The sequence below is a fragment of the Rutidosis leptorrhynchoides genome, chromosome 3 (genome assembly GCF_046630445.1).
Source record: "Rutidosis leptorrhynchoides isolate AG116_Rl617_1_P2 chromosome 3, CSIRO_AGI_Rlap_v1, whole genome shotgun sequence".
NCBI classification, from domain to species: domain Eukaryota; kingdom Viridiplantae; phylum Streptophyta; class Magnoliopsida; order Asterales; family Asteraceae; genus Rutidosis; species Rutidosis leptorrhynchoides.
The window spans coordinates 472,272,497-472,295,346 of NC_092335.1; the positions used below are offsets into that span (position 1 = coordinate 472,272,497).

The window sequence follows — 22,850 nt, forward strand, 5'->3', positions numbered from 1 at the left end:
GAGCGGCGCTTTTGACTTAGTTTCAAGAGCGCCGCTTTTGGATTTAGGTGCGGCGCTTTTCATGGTAGGAGCGGCTCTTTTGACAATTAAGAACGGCGCTTCTGGCCACTGGTGGAAATTGGTGCCAAAACATGCATAAGAGCGCCGCTTTTCACTGAGGTGCGACGCTTTTGATCATCAGGAGCGGCGCTTTTGGAGCTGAATCCTGCACTTGTCATTTTCTTTGCAACTTTTGATTAGACTTGGTCAATTTTACACCAAATTAGGCTTTTAGCCTTGACCTAACACTTTAGTGCAGAAAAACAACTTTCGGGCTCAACGATCCTCAAAAGCGAATGAAATGAGGGAGATATTGCGAGATAAAACGTGTATAATTAGAGCAATATCAAACCCCCTACATTTGAACCTTGCTTGTCCTCAAGCAATTAAATCAATAAAACAAGGCTTGGACAAAAAAAGCATTCAATGATCAAAGTCAAAGTGCAATATTTGGGCAATAAATGATACCTCCAAGAATGAGCACTTTGATGGCTAGAATGAACTCCAAACGCTTGCATTTGCTAAGGACCAAGCATTCATCTTCTCTTCTTCTTCTACTAGCACAAGCTCAATGCAACGCTTCAAATAATCTTCATGTACCACCAAAATGGACCACAATTCAAACCTAAATCTACCTAAAACAACCATTCCCCGGTCAAAGTCAACTCCATCTCCTAAGAGGTCATCAAACATCAATCGTCAAGTATAAGATTTTCACAATATCAAACTTTGACCTCCTTGACTTTGACCAATTATGTAGGATTCGTGATATAGCCATCAACTCACCAAAATATTAATCAAATCAAATCTCAACATCATTCACAATTTACTCAAACTCACCAAAATAAATACAAGGTGCCTCTAAATATATGCCATAAGCTCGAATTACCATGAAAATCATAAAATGTACCCAAAATGAATAAGGGCCATGAAGATAATAAAAATTACCATTCACCAAGGAGTGCATCGTGTACAAAGCGTATGTCCCCAAAAAGTATGCTCCTTTAATCAACCCGCGATGACTATCCCTCTTCTACCTCCATGCCCCCAAAACACCAATGATTCGTCAATTCCAAATATAATCGTCAATTCCAAATTTAGGGTTAAGGTGGGTGTGCCAAAGCTAGGGGACTGGGTACCCCTATATTTATTGGTCAACCCGGGCTCGGGATGACCGGCACTCATCAAGCTTTCTATCACAACTTTATGGTTTCTCTCATAGTAGGGCGAAAGCATTGATAGAGGTTCGTGGAATCAGGGGCCCACGTGGCTAAATAAGAGGTCTATCAATTCCATTATTTTGGCGGACTTTGAATTCCTTGACGAGCGGTTGTGAGCCACTCAAGAGTGTTAAAGATGAAACCTTCAACACCCGGCTAGGAAGACTTTACTTCCTAAAGAGTCAAACTTAACTTGGGAGACTTTACTCCCAAGCTTGGAAAACAATAAGACTTGGAAGACTTTACTTCCAAGTATGGAGCATAATAGGACATAACTTGGAAGACTTTACTTCCAAGTTTGGAAGACTTGACTTCCAAAACAACTAATGGGAGGAATCGACCCTCCTGGGAGTGTCAAAGCTCAAGGCTTTTATTCACTCGTCTACTTCCCACATAACAAGCTTTTATGCTTATATTGAGAAAAGGTTGGAAGTAGTAACTACCTTTCCATTAATTGATAGATCAAGAGTGCCATAGCTTTTGGCTATGGCGTGTGTTGTCTAGCAATACTAGCACGAAGCCATTGCTCTTCATCAAGAAGATAGCACACGTTGAAGCTCGGTGGCTCTTCTTCCCTCGGTGTGATACATCGGTTGAAACATCGTGAAATGATGAGACAACCAATGTCAATATAAAATGGTGGATTAGGAAGTCTCCCACATCAAGTAAAATGACATTCGGGAGACTTTACTCCCTAACAAAAATGGATGGACTTGAGTCATCCGGAAGTGTTAAAGCTTAAAGCTTTAAATACTTGGTTCTGGTGCAACATGCATGGAAGATTTAACTTCCAAGCACAAGTTTTGATTTTTCTTTTGATTTATCATTTAAGCATAAAAATCTTTAAAAAGTGAAAGACTTTACTTTCACTTAGAATTGCAATTACAAACACAAAGGGAAGACTTTACTTCCCTAATTTTGAAGCACAAGAAAAATACTTTACTTTTCCATCTTTTTACAAGCTCTAACCATTTAAAGTTTATGATTTATATTAATGTAGGATAGAAACTTGTTCCAAAAATTAGTTTTCATCAACATTGCAACATTAATCTTTGATAAGCATATGAGACAAGTTAATCCAAAAAGTTTAAAATGACCCGAGATTTACTCTCCCCCTACATTTAGTTTGATGCAATGCCCTCATTGTATTAAACAAAAAATTTAAGGAAAATTGAGGGGCATTTTGAATTGGAATAGAGAAGAGAAGAGAATGTAAAACCGGATTAGATCAATTGATCTTTGTTGTCACCATTCGGATATTACTTAGTCACCAAAAGTTTGCATGTCGATGAGCTTGACGCCTGAACTTAATGCCAGGCTTGGATCAATCATCAAAAGGTGTATCCTGCCACTAAGATCGACAATAAGAAAAAGAACCACAAGCATACACAAATGCATCTAAACAAGCACGATTGTCGAATTATTACAAGCATAAAAATGATCATGTGTGAGAGGGCAATACAACTGACGAACTCAACCAAATAACTTAATCATTACGATCACAAACAAATGATAATCTCTATGCTAAACACACAAGCATAAGATAGTAATGATCATCAATAATTGCACAACCAATGAATTAATCAACATATACATCAACACCATATGCAAAACAAGAACGAATTTAAACATTATGGTCCTAAATAGTGTCGAATTATTACATGCCAAGTTCAAATTTATCATTGTTGTATCCGGGAATTACATACCATCCGGATACAAATAACTACCATCCATCAAATACGAACAACCATAAACTAAATTGTTTCATCCATCATACAACCAAATTAACACAACCATTCATCAAATTGTTTTAAACTTTCCAAACCATCCGCCCGCCATTGTTACAAACCAATTGTTTTCAAATAAGTTTCACAAATAAACGATCACAAGTTTTAACTAAACCATCAAAAAAGGAGCAAGAGCACAACAATTAAAGTTACCACCAATTATAACCTTCGTAATATGAACTCCCGGATTGGTCCGGGTTTGGATAGTCATCATAGTTTGGTGGCCTATTCCATGAATCTTGCTCTTGTTATTGTTGTTGTCTCAATCTTTCAAAATGCTCGAATTCACGAGCTCTCCTTAAGGGCCTTGAAATGAACCCTTAACATTCCTAGAAATTCACGGGTTAGTGTTGGGTAGATGTCCTTATGCATGTAAAGAAGAGGCTCCCATGGGCGCGAAACTTGATTATGGTCTTTAACCATGAGCGCATCCCAAATCTCATGCCCTAAACCCGCTAATTCAAATTGAGTCCAATAGATGTACTTGGCCGGGCACACCGGCATATGAATCCTATTAACCATTTGAAATTGAAGTGTCTCATCACTTAAAATCACTTGCAACCATTCATGAGCATCGGTGGATCTTGCAAGTCCCCCTTCTTTATCACTTCCCTGAAATGAATTCAATAAATATAAATGAAAACGTGGCTTCATGTTATTAGCACAAATCAATGATCTCTATAGGGCAAGGTGCCCCCTACATTTAATTCGATAGCAAAAGCTTCACAATTATCAAGCATGGTCAAAATTGCTCACATGCAAAAGTCAAACTCTTAGTCAAGGTTCAAAAATTCAAATTAAGCTTAAGACTAGTAGCATGCAATTTTGTGTAGCAATTAGCCATAACATCTCAATTCTAATCAATAATAAGAATTTAATCACAAAGTTAAACAAATTGGTCAAACATAGTCAACATCCAAAAATCAAGAACCCTACTCTCAAATTAAGTTCATACAAGCATGAAAAATGGATTCATGTTGATTTAGGCATGTTATAGAAGTGTATAGTGACCAATTGTATCATCATACTCTCAATTAGACATCAATTTCGAAAACCCCCAAATTGGGATGAACCCTAAAAATTCAAGTTGTAAATTTTCAAAATTAAGCATGCAAATCATGTTAGGAATCATGATAACAACAAGGGTTCAACAACAATTTAGTATAATCATCATCAATTGCTTAGAAATCTAGAAATAAGTAGAAACAAGAACATAGCAAGAATAATGCAAGAAATTGAATATAAGTGTGAATGAAGCATGGATATTACTTTACTCATGTTAAATGTTGATAAGAATGCAAGAAATCTTCACAAAAGATGTTAATTTAGTGTTGGAGTTCGAATTAGATGATATTCAGCCGTTTTGAGATAGAGTAAATGAAGTGGGTGAAAAGAAAAATTGAATTTTTCTGGGCGTGCAGAGTTTTTAAGTACAAGGTCCAGGAGCGCCGCTCTTACTACAAGAGCGCCGTTCCTAGAAGCAGAAGCGCCTCTTTTAAGGAGCAAAAGCGCCGCTTTTGGCTACTGGCCATTTTTGGTTCCAAAACACAAAGTATAGCGGCGTTCTTGAGACAGAAGCGCCGCTCTTAATGAGCCAAAAGCGCCGCTTTTAAACCAAAAGCGTCGCTTTTAATCCTGGATGCAGAATTTTAGTTTTCAAGTCCATTTCGACCCGTTCACAAGCTATTTTTGATATTTTGCTGTTTACCCATATGCATGAAATGCAACGAAATGCAAATGCAACTAATAAAAAGAATATTATACAATCCTACATGAAATGCAATCTAAAAATGAACATATAACACAAGTGTGATTGTTTTGATCACGGGTTTATCACTTGACCCGTTTTGACACAAGGATGTTACTTGGGGTAGAGCTTGATGTCATCAAGCTCGAAAGCATTGACTTCATCATTATAAACCTTTAGCCTATGACCGTTCACTTTGAAAGTATTACCATTCCCAAACAATTCTACATATCGCGTAGGGTAGGCTTTCTTGACAATGTATGGATCGACCATCTGAAATGTCCCGTTCTTATTGATTAAAAACGTTCCATATTAATTGATTTTGTTGCGAGGTTTTGACCTCTATATGAGACGTTTTTCAAAGACTGCATTCATTTTTAAAACAAACCATAACCTTTATTTCATAAATAAAGGTTTAAAAAGCTTTACGTAGATTATCAAATAATGATAATCTAAAATATCCTGTTTACACACGACCATTACATAATGGTTTACAATACAAATATGTTACATCGAAATCAGTTTCTTGAATGCAGTTTTTACACAATATCATACAAACATGGACTCCAAATCTTGTCCTTATTTTAGTATGCAACAGCGGAAGCTCTTAGTATTCACCTGAGAATAAACATGCTTTAAACGTCAACAAAAATGTTGGTGAGTTATAGGTTTAACCTATATATATATCAAATCGTAACAATAGACCACAAGATTTCATATTTCAATACACATCCCATACATAGAGATAAAAATCATTCATACGGTGAACACCTGGTAACCGACATTAACAAGATGCATATATAAGAATATCTCCATCATTCCGGGACACCCTTCGGATATGATATAAATTTCGAAGTACTAAAGCATCCGGTACTTTGGATGGGGTTTGTTAGGCCCAATAGATCTATTTTTAGGATTCGCGTCAATTAGGGTGTCTGTTCCCTAATTCTTAGATTACCAGACTTAATAAAAAGGGGCATATTCGATTTCGATAATTCAACCATAGAATGTAGTTTCACGTACTTGTGTCTATTTTGTAAATCATTTATAAAACCTGCATGTATTCTCATCCCAAAAAATATTAGATTTTAAAAGTGGGACTATAACTCACTTTCACAGATTTTTACTTCGTCGGGAAGTAAGACTTGGCCACTGGTTGATTCACGAACCTATAACAATATATACATATATATCAAAGTATGTTCAAAATATATTTACAACACTTTTAATATATTTTGATGTTTTAAGTTTATTAAGTCAGCTGTCCTCGTTAGTAACCTACAACTAGTTGTCCACAGTTAGATGTACAGAAATAAATCGATAAATATTATCTTGAATCAATCCACGACCCAGTGTATACGTATCTCAGTATTGATCACAACTCAAACTATATATATTTTGGAATCAACCTCAACCCTGTATAGCTAACTCCAACATTCACATATAGAGTGTCTATGGTCGTTCCGAAATATATATAGATGTGTCGACATGATAGGTCGAAACATTGTATACGTGTCTATGGTATCTCAAGATTACATAATATACAATACAAGTTGATTAAGTTATGGTTGGAATAGATTTGTTACCAATTTTCACGTAGCTAAAATGAGAAAAATTATCCAATCTTGTTTTACCCATAACTTCTTCATTTTAAATCCGTTTTGAGTGAATCAAATTGCTATGGTTTCATATTGAACTCTATTTTATGAATCTAAACAGAAAAAGTATAGGTTTATAGTCAAAAAAATAAGTTACAAGTCGTTTTTATAAAGGTAGTCATTTCAGTCGAAAGAACGACGTCTAGATGACCATTTTAGAAAACATACTTCCACTTTGAGTTTAACCATAATTTTTGGATATAGTTTCATGTTCATAATAAAAATCATTTTTCCAGAATAACAACTTTTAAATCAAAGTTTATCATAGTTTTTTTAATTAACTAACCCAAAACAGCCCGCGGTGTTACTATGACGGCGTAAATCCGGTTTTACGGTGTTTTTCGTGTTTCCAGGTTTTAAATCATTAAGTTAGCATATCATATAGATATAGAACATGTGTTTAGTTGATTTTAAAAGTCAAGTTAGAAGGATTAACCTTTATTTGCTAACAAGTTTAGAATTAACTAAACTATGTTCTAGTGATTACAAGTTTAAACCTTCGAATAAGATAGCTTTATATGTATGAATCGAATGATGTTATGAACATCATTACTACCTAAAGTTCCTTGGATAAACCTACTAGAAATGAGAAAAATAGATCTAGCTTCAAAGGATCCTTGGATGGCTTGAAAGTTCTTGAAGCAGAATCATGACACGAAAATAATTTCAAGTAAGATTTCCACTAGAAATAAGATTGTTATAGTTATAGAAATTGAATTAAAGTTTGAATATGATTATTACCTTGTATTATAAAGATAACCTACTGTAATTAACAAAGGTTTCTTGATCTTGGATGATTACTTGGAATGGATTTAGAAAACTTGGAAGTAAACTTGCAATCTTGGAAGTATTCTTGATTTTATGAAACTAGAACTTTTGGAATTTATGAAGAACACTTAGAACTTGAAGATAGAACTTGAGAGAGATCAATTAGATGAATAAAATTGAAGAATGAAAGTGTTTGTAGGTGTTTTTGGTCGTTGGTGTATGTATTAGATATAAAGGATATGTAATTTTGTTTTCATGTAAATAAGTCATGAATGATTACTCATATTTTTGTAATTTTATGAGATATTTCATGCTAGTTGCCAAATGATGGTTCCCACATGTGTTAGGTGACTCACATGGGATGCTAAGAGCTGATCATCGGAGTGTATATACCAATAGTACATACATCTAAAAGCTGTGTATTGTACGAGTACGAATACGGGTGCATACGAGTAGAATTGTTGATGAAACTGAACGAGGATGTAATTGTAAGAATTTTTGTTAAGTAGAAGTATTTTGATAAGTGTCTTGAAGTCTTTCAAAAGTGTATGAATACATATTAAAACACTACATGTATATACATTTTAACTGAGTCGTTAAGTCATCGTTAGTCGTTACACGTAAATGTTGTTTTGAAACCTTTAGGTTAACGATCTTGTTGAATGTTGTTAACCCATTGTTTATTATAACAAATGAGATGTTAAATTGTTATATTATCATGATATTATGATATATAATATATCTTAGTATGATATATATACAGTTAAATGTCGTTACAACGATAATCGTTACATATATGTCTCGTTTCGAAATCATTAAGTTAGTAGTCTTATTTTTACATATGTATTTCATTGTTAATACACTTAATAATATATTTACTTATCATTTAACATAATTAACCAAGTGTATCAATATCTTAATATGATTCATATGTACCTAGTAAGACGTTGTTATAACGATAATCGTTATATATATCGTTTTTGAGTTTCTTAAATTAATAGTCTCATTTTTATGTATATAACTCATTGTTAAAATACCTAATGAGATACATACTTATAATAAAATCATGTTAACTATATATATAACCATATATATATCATCGTATAGTTTTTACAAGTTTTAACGTTCGTGAATCACCGGTCAACTTGGGTGGTCAATTGTCTATATGAAACCTATTTCAATTAATCAAGTCTTAACAAGTTTGATTGCTTAACATGTTGGAAACACTTAATCATGTAAATAACAATTTCATTTAATATATATATAAATATAAACATGGAAAAGTTCAGGTCACTACAGTACCATGTCTTCAAGCTCGTAGCATGTCTTCAAGCATTTGTATTGTCCTTTCGCTCTGCCCATCAGTTTGTGGATGATAGGCAGTACTCATGTCTAGATGAGTTCCCAATGCTTGCTGTAATGTCTACCAGAATCTTGAAATAAATCTGCCATCCCTATCAGAGATAATAGAGATTGGTATTCCATGTCTGGAGACGACTTCCTTCAAATACAGTCGTGCTAACTTCTCCATCTTGTCATCTTCTCTTATTGGCAGGAAGTGTGCTGACTTGGTGAGATGATCAACTATTACCCAAATAGTATCATAACCACTTGCAGTCCTTGGCAATTTAGTAATGAAATCCATGGTAATGTTTCCCATTTCCATTCCGGGATTTCGGGTTGTTGTAGTAGACCTGATGGTTTCTGATGTTCAGCTTTGACCTTAGAACACTTCAAACATTCTCCTACATATTTAGGAATATCGGCTTTCATACCTGGCCACCAAAAATATTTCTTAAGATCCTTGAACATCTTCCCCGTTCCAGGATGTATTGAGTATCTGGTTTTATGAGCTTCTCTAAGTACCATTTCTCTCATATCTCCAAATTTTGGTACCCAAATTCTTTCAGCCCTATACCGGGTTCCGTCTTCCCGAATATTAAGATGCTTCTCCGATCCTTTGGGTATTTCATCCTTTAAATTTCCCTCTTTTAAAACTCCTTGTTGCGCCTCCTTTATTTGAGTAGTAAGGTTAGTGTGAATCATTATATTCATATATTTTACTCGAATGGGTTCTCTGTCCTTTCTGCTCAAGGCTTCGGCTACCACATTTGCCTTCCCCGGGTGGTAACGAATCTCAAAGTCATAATCATTCAATAATTCAATCCACCTACGCTGCCTCATATTCAGTTGTTTCTGATTAAATATGCGTTCAAGACTTTTGTGGTCGGTATATATAATACTTTTGACCCCATATAAGTAGTGCCTCCAAGTCTTTAATGCAAAAACAACCGCGCCTAATTCCAAATCATGCGTCGTATAATTTTGCTCGTGAATCTTCAATTGTCTAGACGCATAAGCAATCACCTTCGTCCGTTGCATTAATACACAACCGAGACCTTGCTTTGATGCGTCACAATAAATCACAAAATCATCATTCCCTTCAGGCAATGACAATATAGGTGCCGTAGTTAGCTTTTTCTTCAATAATTGAAACGCCTTCTCTTGTTCATCCTTCCATTCAAATTTCTTCCCTTTATGCGTTAACGCAGTCAAGGGTTTTGCTATTTTGGAGAAATCTTGGATGAATCTTTTGTAGTAACCAGCCAATCCTAAAAATTGACGTATATGCTTCGGAGTTTTTGGTGTTTCCCACTTTTCAACGGTTTTGATCTTTGTCGGGTCCACCTGGATACCTTCTTTGTTCACTATGTGACCTAGGAATTGAACTTCTTCCAACCAAAATGCACACTTTGAAAACGTAGCGTACAGTTTTTCTTTCCTCAATACTTCTAGCACTTTTCTCAAATGTTCTTCGTGCTCTTGATCATTCTTTGAGTAAATAAGTATGTCATCGATGAAAACAATGACAAACTTGTCAAGATATGGCCCACACACTCGGTTCATAAGGTCCATGAACACAGCTGGTGCGTTAGTCAATCCAAACGGCATAACCATAAACTCGTAATGACCATAACGCGTCCTAAAAGCAGTTTTTGGAATATCATCCTCCTTTACTCGCATTTGATGATATCCAGAACGTAAATCGATCTTCGAATAAACCGACGAGCCTTGTAGTTGATCAAATAAGTCGTCAATTCTCGGCAGTGGATAACGGTTTTTGATGGTAAGTTTGTTCAACTCTCTGGAGTCAATACGCAACCTAAATGTACCATCCTTCTTCTTGACAAACAAAACAGGAGCTCCCCATGGTGATGTGCTTGGTCGAATGAACCCACGTTCTAATAGTTCTTGCAGTTGGCTTTGCAGTTCTTTCATCTCGTTGGGTTCGAGTCTATAAGGAGCACGAGCTATTGGTGCAACTCCTGGTACAAGATCTATTTGAAATTCAACATATCGATGTGGAGGTAGTCCCGGTAATTCTTTCGGAAATACATCGGGAAATTCTTTTGCGACGGGAACATCATTGATGCTCTTTTCTTCAGTTTGTACTTTCTCGACGTGTGCTAGAACAGCATAGCAACCTTTTCTTATTAGTTTTTGTGCCTTCAAATTACTAATAAGATGTAGCTTCGTGTTGCCCTTTTCTCCGTACACCATTAAGGGTTTTCCTTTTTCTCGTATAATGCGAATTGCATTTTTGTAACAAACGATCTCTGCTTTCACTTCTTTCAACCAGTCCATACCGATTATCACATCAAAACTCCCTAACTCTACTGGTATCAAATCAATCTTAAATGTTTCGCTAACCAGTTTAATTTCTCGATTCCGACATATATTATCAGCTGAAATTAATTTACCATTTGCTAATTCGAGTAAAAATTTACTATCCAAAGGCGTCAATGGACAACTTAATTTAGTACAAAAATCTCTACTCATATAGCTTCTATCCGCACCCGAATCAAATAAAACATAAGCAGATTTATTGTCAATAAGAAACGTACCCGTAACAAGCTCCGGGTCTTCCTGTGCCTCTGCCGCATTAATATTGAAAACTCTTCCGCGGCCTTGTCCATTCGTGTTCTCCTGGTTCGGGCAATTTCTAATAATGTGGCCCGGTTTTCCACATTTATAACAAACTACATTGGCATAACTTGCTCCGACACTACTTGCTCCGCCATTACTCGTTCCGACACCATTTGTTCCTTTTGTTCTATTAACCCCTGGTCCGTAGACCTCACACTTCGCCGCGCTATGACCATTTCTTTTACACTTGTTGCAAAATTTGGTGCAGAACCCCGAGTGATACTTTTCACACCTTTGGCATAGCTGCTTCTGATTGTTGTTGTTATTGCGGTTATTATTGTTGTTGGGATGATTGTTGTAGTTGCTGTTGTTGTTGTTGTTGTTGTTGTTGGGCCGTTTGTTGTAGTTGCGATTGATGTTGCGATTGTTGGGATAATTGTTGCGATTATTATTGTAATTGCTGTTGTTGTTGTATTGGTGATTCTTATCACCGTTTTCCTCCCACTTTCTTTTGACTTGCTTCACATTGGTCTCTTCAGCCGTCTGTTCTTTAATTCTTTCCTCAATCTGGTTCACTAGTTTGTGAGCCATTCTACATGCCTGTTGTATGGAGGCGGGCTCGTGTGAACTTATATCTTCTTGGATTCTTTCCGGTAATCCTTTCACAAACGCGTCGATCTTCTCTTCCTCATCTTCGAACGCTCCCGGACACAATAGGCACAATTCTGTGAATCGTCTTTCGTACGTGGTAATATCAAATCCTTGGGTTCGTAACCCTCTAAGTTATGTCTTAAGCTTATTGACCTCGGTTCTGGGACGGTACTTCTCATTCATCAAGTGCTTGAATGCTGACCATGGTAGTGCGTACGCAGCATCTTGTCCCACTTGCTCTAGATAGGTATTCCACCATGTTAACGCAGAACCTGTGAAGGTATGCGTAGCGTACTTCACTTTGTCCTCTTCAGTACACTTACTTATGGTAAACACCGATTCGACCTTCTCGGTCCACCGTTTCAATCCGATCGGTCTTTCGGTTCCATCAAATTCCAAAGGTTTGCAGGCAGTGAATTCTTTATAAGTGCATCCTACATGATTTCCTGTACTGCTAGATCCAAGGTTATTATTGGTATATAGCGCAGCCTGTACTGCGGCTATGTTTGAAGCTAGAAAAGTACGGAATTCCTCTTCATTCATATTCACGGTGTGTCGAGTAGTCGGTGCCATTTCCTTCAAAATAGTCAAATGGAATAAGTTAATCATACAGAATATTAAGAGTAGTTAATAGTATTTCGTAGCATAATATGAACTCATTTATAAAAGCTTTTTCTTCATATTAGCATTTTATAAGTTTAAATTCGGGTAGTACCTACCCATTAAGTTCATACTTAGTAGCTAATATACAATTCAACTACTACAATTCTATATGAAAAACTGATTATAATAATATTTCGCGTTCAAACTTTTATACAATATTTTACAAACTTACAACACCGCTTATTTTACATAAAGCATGAAATATAGCACACAATAACTTTGATACAAGATAGTTGTAAAGATAATTCTAGCTAGTACACAAGTCATTCAGCAAAGGCAATAAAGACACGTAATTCATACGTCCAGAAACAAGTCATGCATTCTGGTTTTACTAGGACTACTTCCCATCCTTGGTCTTGTGGAACATAACTGCTATGGCCGTTGATAAGACAGCGTGTTGTAACTTCGTCAAAGGGACGAGGGTTACGTAATGACCAACAGTCTCGTAATAACCTAAAAACCTCATTTCTTACCCCAATTACCGACTCCGTCACTTGTGGGAACGTTTTGTTTAATAGTTGTAGCCCGATGTTCTTTTTCTCACTTTGGTGAGAAGCGAACATTACTAACCCGTAAGCATAGCATGCTTCTATATGTTGCATGTTAGCTTCTTTTTCTAAATCATGAAGTCCTATATTCGGATACATTGAGTCAAAATAATTTCTTAACCCGTTGCGTAAAATAGCATTTGGGTTCCCCGCAATATATGCATCAAAGTAAACACATCGTAACTTATGGGTTTCCCAATGTGATATCCCCCATCTTTCAAACGAAAGTCTCTTATAAACCAAGACATTCTTGGAACGTTCTTCGAATGTCTTACAAACTGATTTCGTCGTAAATAGTGGTGCCGAAGAATTCTGACCGACTCTAGACAAGATTTCATCAATCATGTCTCCGGGTAGGTCTCTTAAAATATTGGGTTGTCTATCCATTTTGTGTTTTTATACTGTAAAATAGACAAGAGTTAGATTCATAAAAAAAATATACTTATTAATACAAGCAATTTTTACATATATCATAAAGCATAAGCACACTATATTACATATATTACACCACACGAATACAACTATCTTATTCCGACTCGCTCGTTTCTTCTTCTTCGGTTTTGGTTCGTTTTGCCAAGTTTCTAGGGATATATGATGTTCCCCTAACACGAGCTATCATTTTCCACAACGGTTTAGAAAAACCTGGTGGTTTAGAGGTTCCCGGGTCATTGTTACAACTTAAGGGCTTCGAGGGTTGACGATACATATAAAGTTCATCGGGGTTGGAATTAGATTTCTCTATTTTTATGCCCTTTCCCTTATTATTTTCTTTTGCCTTTTTAAATTCAGTTGGGATAATTTCTATAACATCATCGGAATTCTCGTTGGAATCCGATTCATTGGAGAATTGGTAATCCTCCCAATATTTTACTTCCTTGGCGAAAACACCATTGACCATAATTAACCTTGGTCGGTTGGTTGAGGATTTTCTTTTACTTAACCGTTTTATTATTTCCCCCACCGGTTCTATTTCCTCCTCCGGTTCCTCCTCTTCCGGTTCTGATTCTTCTTCCGGTTCTTCTTCGGGAACTTGTGAATCAGTCCAATATATATTCGACTCTTCGTTATTATTAGGTGAGTCAATGGAATTTGTGCTAGAGGTAGACATCTATCACACAATATCAAACATGTTAAGAGATTAATATATCACATAATATATACATGTTAATAATATATAGTTTCCAACAAAAATGTTAAGCAATCATTTTTAAAGAAAACACGGTCGAAGTCCAGACTCACTAATGCATCCTAACAAACTCGATAAGACACACTAATGCAAAATTTCTGGTTCTCTAAGACCAATGCTCGGATACCAACTGAAATGTCCCGTTCTTATTGATTAAAAACGTTCCATATTAATTGATTTCGTTGCGAGGTTTTGACCTCTATATGAGACGTTTTTCAAAGACTGCATTCATTTTTAAAACAAACCATAACCTTTATTTCATAAATAAAGGTTTAAAAAGCTTTACGTAGATTATCAAATAATGATAATCTAAAATATCCTATTTACACACGACCATTACATAATGGTTTACAATACAAATATGTTACATCGAAATCAGTTTCTTGAATGCAGTTTTTACACAATATCATACAAATATGGACTCCAAATCTTGTCCTTATTTTAGTATGCAACAGCGGAAGCTCTTAGTATTCACCTGAGAATAAACATGCTTTAAACGTCAACAAATGTTGGTGAGTTATAGGTTTAACCTATATATATCAAATCGTAACAATAGACCACAAGATTTCATATTTCAATACACATCCCATACATAGAGATAAAAATCATTCATATGGTGAACACCTGGTAACCGACATTAACAAGATGCATATATAAGAATATCCCCATCATTCCGGGACACCCTTCGGATATGATATAAATTTCGAAGTACTAAAGCATCCGGTACTTTGGATGGGGTTTGTTAGGCCCAATAGATCTATCTTTAGGATTCGCGTCAATTAGGGTGTCTGTTCCCTAATTCTTAGATTACTAGACTTAATAAAAAGGGGCATATTTGATTTTGATAATTCAACCATAGAATGTAGTTTCACGTACTTGTGTCTATTTTGTAAATCATTTATAAAACCTGCATGTATTCTCATCCCAAAAATATTAGATTTTAAAAGTGGGACTATAACTCACTTTCACAGATTTTTACTTCGTCGGGAAGTAAGACTTGGCCACTGGTTGATTCACGAACCTATAACAATATATACATATATATCAAAGTATGTTCAAAATATATTTACAACACTTTTAATATATTTTGATGTTTTAAGTTTATTAAGTCAGCTGTCCTCGTTAGTAACATACAACTAGTTGTCCACAGTTAGATGTACAGAAATAAATCGATAAATATTATCTTGAATCAATCCACGACCCAGTGTATACGTATCTCAGTATTGATCACAACTCAAACTATATATATTTTGGAATCAACCTCAACCCTGTATAGCTAACTCCAACATTCACATATAGAATGTCTATGGTTGTTCCGAAATATATATAGATGTGTCGACATGATAGGTCGAAACATTGTATACGTGTCTATGGTATCTCAAGATTACATAATATACAATACAAGTTGATTAAGTTATGGTTGGAATAGATTTGTTACCAATTTTCACGTAGCTAAAATGAGAAAAATTATCCAATCTTGTTTTACCCATAACTTCTTCATTTTAAATCCGTTTTGAGTGAATCAAATTGCTATGGTTTCATATTGAACTCAATTTTATGAATCTAAACAGAAAAAGTATAGGTTTATAGTCGGAAAAATAAGTTACAAGTCGTTTTTGTAAAGGTAGTCATTTCAGTCGAAAGAACGACGTCTAGATGACCATTTTAGAAAACATACTTCCACTTTGAGTTTAACTATAATTTTTGGATATAGTTTCATGTTCATAATAAAAATCATTTTCCCAGAATAACAACTTTTAAATCAAAGTTTATCATAGTTTTTTTAATTAACTAACCCAAAACAGCCCGCGGTGTTACTATGACGGCGTAAATCCGGTTTTACGGTATTTTTCGTGTTTCCAGGTTTTAAATCATTAAGTTAGCATATCATATAGATATAGAACACGTGTTTAGTTGATTTTAAAAGTCAAGTTAGAAGGATTAACTTTTATTTGCGAACAAGTTTAGAATTAACTAAACTATGTTCTAGTGATTACAAGTTTAAACCTTCGAATAAGATAGCTTTATATGTATGAATCGAATGATGTTATGAACATCATTACTACCTCAAGTTCCTTGGATAAACCTACTGGAAATGAGAAAAATAGATCTAGCTTCAAAGGATCCTTGGATGGTTTGAAAGTTCTTGAAGCAGAATCATGACAAGAAAACAATTTCAAGTAAGATTTCCACTCGAAATAAGATTGTTATAGTTATAGAAATTGAATTAAAGTTTGAATATGATTATTACCTTGTATTAGAAAGATAATCTACTGTAAGTAACAAAGGTTTCTTGATCTTGGATGATTACTTGGAATGGATTTAGAAAACTTGGAAGTAAACTTGCAATCTTGGAAGTATTCTTGATTTTATGAAACTAGAACTTTTGGAATTTATGAAGAACACTTAGAACTTGAAGATAGAACTTCAGAGAGATCAATTAGATGAATAAAATTGAAGAATGAAAGTGTTTGTAGGTGTTTTTGGTCGTTGGTGTATGGATTAGATATAAAGGATATGTAATTTTATTTTCATGTAAATAAGTCATGAATGATTACTCATATTTTTGTAATTTTATGAGATATTTCATGCTAGTTGCAAAATGATGGTTCCCACATGTGTTAGGTGACTCACATGGGCTGCTAAGAGCTGATCATTGGAGTGTATAAACCAATAGTACATACATCTAAAAGCTGTGTATTGTACGAGTACGAATACGGGTGCATACGAGTAGAATTGTTGATGAAACTGAACGAGGATGTAATTGTAAGCATTTTTGTTAAGTAGAAGTATTTTGATAAGTGTCTTGAAGTCTTTCAAAAGTGTATGAATACATATTAAAACACTACATGTATATACATTTTAACTGAGTCGTTAAGTCATCGTTAGTCGTTACACGTAAATGTTGTTTTGAAACCTTTAGGTTAACGATCTTGTTGAATGTTGTTAACCCATTGTTTATTATAACAAATGAGATGTTAAATTGTTATATTATCATGATATTATGATATATAATATATCTTAGTATGATATATATACAGTTAAATGTCGTTACAACGATAATCGTTACATATATGTCTCGTTTCGAAATCATTAAGTTAGTAGTCTTATTTTTACATATGTATTTCATTGTTAATACACTTAATAATATATTTACTTATCATTTAACATAATTAACCAAGTGTATCAATATCTTGATATGATTCATATGTACCTAGTAAGACGTTGTTATAACGATAATCGTTATATATATCGTTTTCGAGTTTCTTAAATTAATAGTCTCATTTTTATGTATATAACTCATTGTTAAAATACCTAATGAGATACATACTTATAATAAAATCATGTTAACTATATATATAACCATATATATGTCATCGTATAGTTTTTACAAGTTTTAACGTTCGTGAATCACCGGTCAACTTGGGTGGTCAATTGTCTATATGAAACCTATTTCAATTAATCAAGTCTTAACAAGTTTGATTGCTTAACATGTTGGAAACACTTAATCATGTAAATAACAATTTCATTTAATATATATAAACATGGAAAAGTTCGGGTCACTACACCATCTAGACTTAAGCTTACCGGGTGAGAATTTGAATCTAGAATTAAACACTAACACCTTGTCGTTTGGGTGAAATTCCTCAGGACCTTTTAATAGGGCGTCATGCCATTTCTTGGTTTTCTCTTTGTATAACAAAGAGTTCTCATTCGCATCCAACCTAAGCTCCTCCAATTCATGTAGTTGCATAACCCGTTTTTCCTTTGCTTGGTTCATATCTAGGTTTACCTCCTTTAATGCCCAAAATGCTTTATGCTCGACCTCCATCGGGAGGTGGCATGTTTTCCCATACACTAGACGAAATGGTGTGGTTCCTATTGGTGTCTTAAATGCGGTTTGGAATGCCCATAAGGCATCGTCAAGCTTGGTGTACCATACCTTAGGATTGTTATGAACCGTCTTTTCTAATATCCTTTTCAACGCACGAATTGTGTTCTTGACTAGACCAATCGTTTGACGGTGGTAAGGGGCCGAGAAACGATGCATTACACCATACTTTTCCTTAACTCTTTCCATAAGATGGTTCGCAAAATGCGTGCCTTGATCCGAGATCAACGCTTTTGGAACACCAAATCTAGCAAACAAACTTTTCAAAAACTTTACCACATCTCTCGCGTCGTTGGTTGGCAAGGCTTTAGCCCGGCCCATTTCGAGACATAATCAACCGCGACCAAAATGTAAAGGCACTTATTTGAGTTTAGAAACGGGCCCATGAAGTCTAGGCCCCAGACATCGAATACCTCACATATTTGAATCCCGGTTTGAGGCATTTCGTCTCTTTTCGTAATGGAACCGGACTTTTGACAAGAATCACAACGTTTCACCAACTCGTGGGCGTCTTTGAATATAGTGGGCCAATAGAAACCCGAATCGAACACCTTTTTAGCGGTGTGATTCGGTCCAAAATGGCCACCTGTGGGCCCACTAGGACAACTTTTTAAGATATACACACCTCCAGACTACTTGATCCGCCCCGATGAGGAACAAGTCCGGGTCTTCCCAAAAGTAATACCTTAAGTCATTGAATTTTTTTTTATTTTGTTGATATGAAAGCCCTTTTTTCAAAATATTTGAGGCCAAATAGTTTGTAAAATCGGCAAACCATGGAACTTCATCGACTAGATCAACCCTCATTAAATGTTCATCCGGGAAAGTGTCCCAAATTTTTTACTCATCCAATGGTTGTTGCCCGGGGTTGTCTAGCCTTGACAGATGGTCGGCCACCACATTCTCGGCCCCCTTTTTATCCCTTATTTCTATGTCAAACTCTTGCAATAGAAGAACCCACCTAATAAAATGATGTTTCGAATCTTGTTTTTGAAAAAGATATCGTAACGCGGAATGGTCCGTGTATACGATCGTTTTGGAAAGCACAAGATAAGATCGAAATTTGTCGAAAGCAAACACTACCGCGAGAAATTCCTTTTCGGTAGTAGTATAATTCAATTGAGCCATGGTCAACGTTTTACTTGCATAATAAATTGGTCTAAAGTGTTGGTCAACTCTTTGACCAAGGACCGCCCCGAGCGCGTAGTCGCTCGCATCATACATCAATTCAAAATCTTTATCCTAATCGGCAGAGATAAGAATCGATGGATTGATGAGCTTTTCTTTTAACAAGTTAAATGCCTCGGTGCAATCATCATCAAACAAGAAAGGTTGGTCCTTTTCTAGCAATTTAGTCATGGGGCGTGCGATTTTTGAAAAATCTTTAATGAACCGGCAATAGAATCCCGCGTGCCCAAGAAAACTTCGGATTGCTTTTACATCTGATGGTTTAGGTAATTCTTTTATCACGCTAATTTTAGCTTTATCAACCTCAATTCCCGCCTTTGAAATTTTATGTCCTAAACTCACCCCCTCGTTGACCATGAAGTGACATTTCTCCCAATTAAGTACCAAATTTTCTTTTTCGCAACGGGTTAACATTTTGTCAAGGTTTCTAAGACAGTGGTCAAACGAGTCTCCAAAAACCGAAAAGTCATCCGTGAATACCTCCATTGTGTCCTCTACCATATCCAAGAAAATTGAAAGCATACACCTTTGGAATGTCCCCGGGGCGTTACACAACCCGAAGGGCATTCGTCGATATGCAAAGGTACCATAAGGACACGTAAAGGTAGTTTTTTCTTGGTCTTCGGGATCTATGGGAATTTGGAAGTATCTTGAAAACCCGTCAAGAAAACAATAAAACTCTTTTCCACTTAAACGCTCGATCATTTGATCGATATACGGGAGAGGGAAATGATCCTTTCTCATGGCATCATTGAGACGCCGATAATCTATACATACCCGCCATCCCGTGATGGTTTGGGTCGGGAAAAGCTCATTATGGTCATTTAAGATCACCATGGTCCCGCCCTTTTTGGGCAACACTTGAACGGGACTCACCCATGGTGATTCCAAAATGGGGTAGATTAGGCCCACGTCTAACAATTTAATAACCTCTTTTTTCACAACGTCTTTCATATTAGGGTTAAGTCTCCTTTCTCTTTGGACAACCGATTTAAAGTTCTCTTCCATGAGGATTTTGTGAGTACAATATGATGGATTGATTCCCGGGATGTCCGTGGTCTTCCATGAAATTGCATTATGGTGAGACTTGAGAAGTGAAACAAGCTTTGAATTTTTGTCAACGGTGAGTCTAGATGAGATAATTACCGGAAGTTGACTTGATTCTTTGAGATAAGCATACTCAAGATGTTCGGGGAGCTCTTTAAGCTCAAGAGTAGGAGGTTCTTCCCATGAAGATTTGATTCTAAATCTATCTTCATTAGGAATATCCTCAAATGACTCTTCCCGAATTGTTTCACTTTCAAGCTCATTTTCATCAACACTGACATTCATCAATTCATTAAAATCGGCTTCTAAGTCCACAATTTCATTTTCAAAAATTTGGTTGAACCCCGTGGTATCAACCCCCAAAAGCTTCTCAAGCTCCTCATCAACATAAAGGTCAATATGGTCTAGGGTATAACACTCATCATCATCGGTGTTGCTCGGTTTCTTCATAGCTTCTCAGATATTTATGGTCACACGCTCGTCACCAACTCCAATGTTGAGTTGGTTGTGTTGTACCAAGCTGATGGTGTCAGCGGTAGCAAGAAATGGCCTTCCTAAGATGAGGGGGACTTGAAGGTCCTCCTTCATCTCCATGATAATAAAATCAACCGAAAACACCAAGGTGTCGATGCTCACCAAGATGTCCTCGGCGATGCCAATGGCGGTGTCAAATGAATGGTTGGCTAATCTTATACGAATTTAAGTTGGTTTAAGAGGTCCAAGGCCAAGTATTTCATAAATTGAATGGGGCATTAGGTTAATGCTTGCTCCCAAATCGGCAAGCTCATTGAACACTTCTGAGTCACCGAACTTACATGGGAAAACAAATTTTCTCGGATCTCCTAACTTTTTAGGAATCCTTGGCCTTGATGCAAGTATCTTATTGCACTCCTCTTCAATAAAGTAAGATGTCTCCTCATGATATTTACCCCTTTGAGAGATTAACTCTTTGATGAAGCATCCATAGTTGGGCATCCCCTTGAGCACATCAGTAATAGGCAAGTTGACCGACACATTTTTCATCATATCTTGGAACTTTTTGTATTGAGCTGCCAACTTATCTTTCCTTAAAACTTTTGGATATGGAACCGGCCTTGTAACCTTCAAAGTCTCTTTAACCTTATCCTTACCCTTTTCATCATTACCCTTCGCATCATTACCATTAACCCCGATTGAGTCGACCTTTTCTTTACCCTTCTCCTTGCTAACCCTGATTTCCTCCTCAATGAAGCTTGGTAGTGGTTCTTGGGTGATAAATGGTTGAGGGCTTGGATCCTCAATTCCTTCAGTGGTTAGACCACTTCTAGTGGTTATGGCATTGACATTTTCATTTCAGTTTGGGTAGTTATGGTTTTGGTTGGTGTTTCTTTCAATGGGAATGACCCTTGTGGTGTTGTTGTTGTTTTGGTTTTGGTTTTATTGTCGGTTATTGTTGTAAGTGTTTGGGTTAACTTGGGTGTTGGATGGTAAGGTGCCTTGAGGTCTCTCGGTAACTTGGCTTGAAAGTCTCCCAATGGTACTTTCTAGGTTTTAAAATGATGCTTGTTGGTGCTTCAATTGTTGCTTCAAGAACTCATTCTCCTTTAACAAAAATGTTTCGGTGGTTTCCACCTTCTTGATGTAGTTTTGCATAACCTCCTCTAAACTTTTTGAAGGTTGGGATGATTGGTTGTTTTGTTGGTTTTGTTGAATGTAACCTTGGTTATTTTGTGGTTGACTATAACATTGGTTTTGATAACTTTGATTTCCTTGGTAATTTGGGTTGGGTTGGTTGTTGTAAGATTGATTGATATAATTTTGTTGGTATTGGGATTGAAAGTTGTTGTCTCGGTTTTGGTTGCAATTGGAATTGTATCCTTGGTTGCGGTGTTGGTTGGTGAATCCAGGTGGTGCATTGGTTTGATTATTGAATGACATTTGCTTTTGATTAGGGTTGTAATAGCCTTGGTTCGATTGATAAGAATTGTTGCCTTGGTTTGAAGTTCCTCCCCTTTGATAGGTTTGATTACTCACGTAATTTACATCTCCACCCGACGAAGAATCAAGATATTGTCTAGTCAAAGCATTAGTACCCCGGTAGAACGTGTTGATGTACTCCTTCTTTGTCAATCCATGTGGTGGGCAAGCTCATAGCATCTTCTTGAAACGTACCCACGCATCATACAAAAACTCATCACCCCGTTGGGTGAACCCATTAATTTCCATTCTAAGTAGTTCCACCTTTGATGGTGGGAAGAAGTGATTGATAAACGCATCGGTTAAATCTTGAAAAGTCCTAATAGAATCGGATGGCAAACTCCCTAACCAAACTTTCGCTTCTCCTTGAAGTGTAAGGGGGAATGCCCTTAGTTTAAAAGCGTCATCAGTGACATCTTTGGTTTTGTAGATATCAATAATATCGTTAAAGTGTTGGATGTGTTCGAAAGGACTTTTTTCTAACAACCCATGGAAGAACATATCTTTGATCATCGTGAAAAAGTTACCCTCTATATTCCAATTATCGGCTCCAATTGGTGGTTTGTGATAGCC

The 22,850-nt window shown here is 36.1% G+C and overlaps 1 protein-coding gene, 1 non-coding gene and 1 pseudogene across 2 annotated transcripts in view; 2 read left to right on the forward strand and 1 right to left on the reverse strand.

Annotated features, from left to right (window-relative positions):
* LOC139902863 (metallothionein-like protein type 2) overlaps positions 1–22,850 on the reverse strand; it is a 190,091-nt gene that overhangs the window by 101,024 nt on the left and 66,217 nt on the right. The window lies entirely within an intron of this gene.
* The window catches only part of LOC139896342 (L-galactose dehydrogenase-like), a 185,232-nt pseudogene that overhangs the window by 97,420 nt on the left and 64,962 nt on the right, over positions 1–22,850 (forward strand).
* LOC139903055 (small nucleolar RNA R71) lies at positions 22,429–22,536 on the forward strand. Its single transcript, XR_011777903.1, has one exon. It is a non-coding gene; the product is annotated as a small nucleolar RNA R71 (small nucleolar RNA).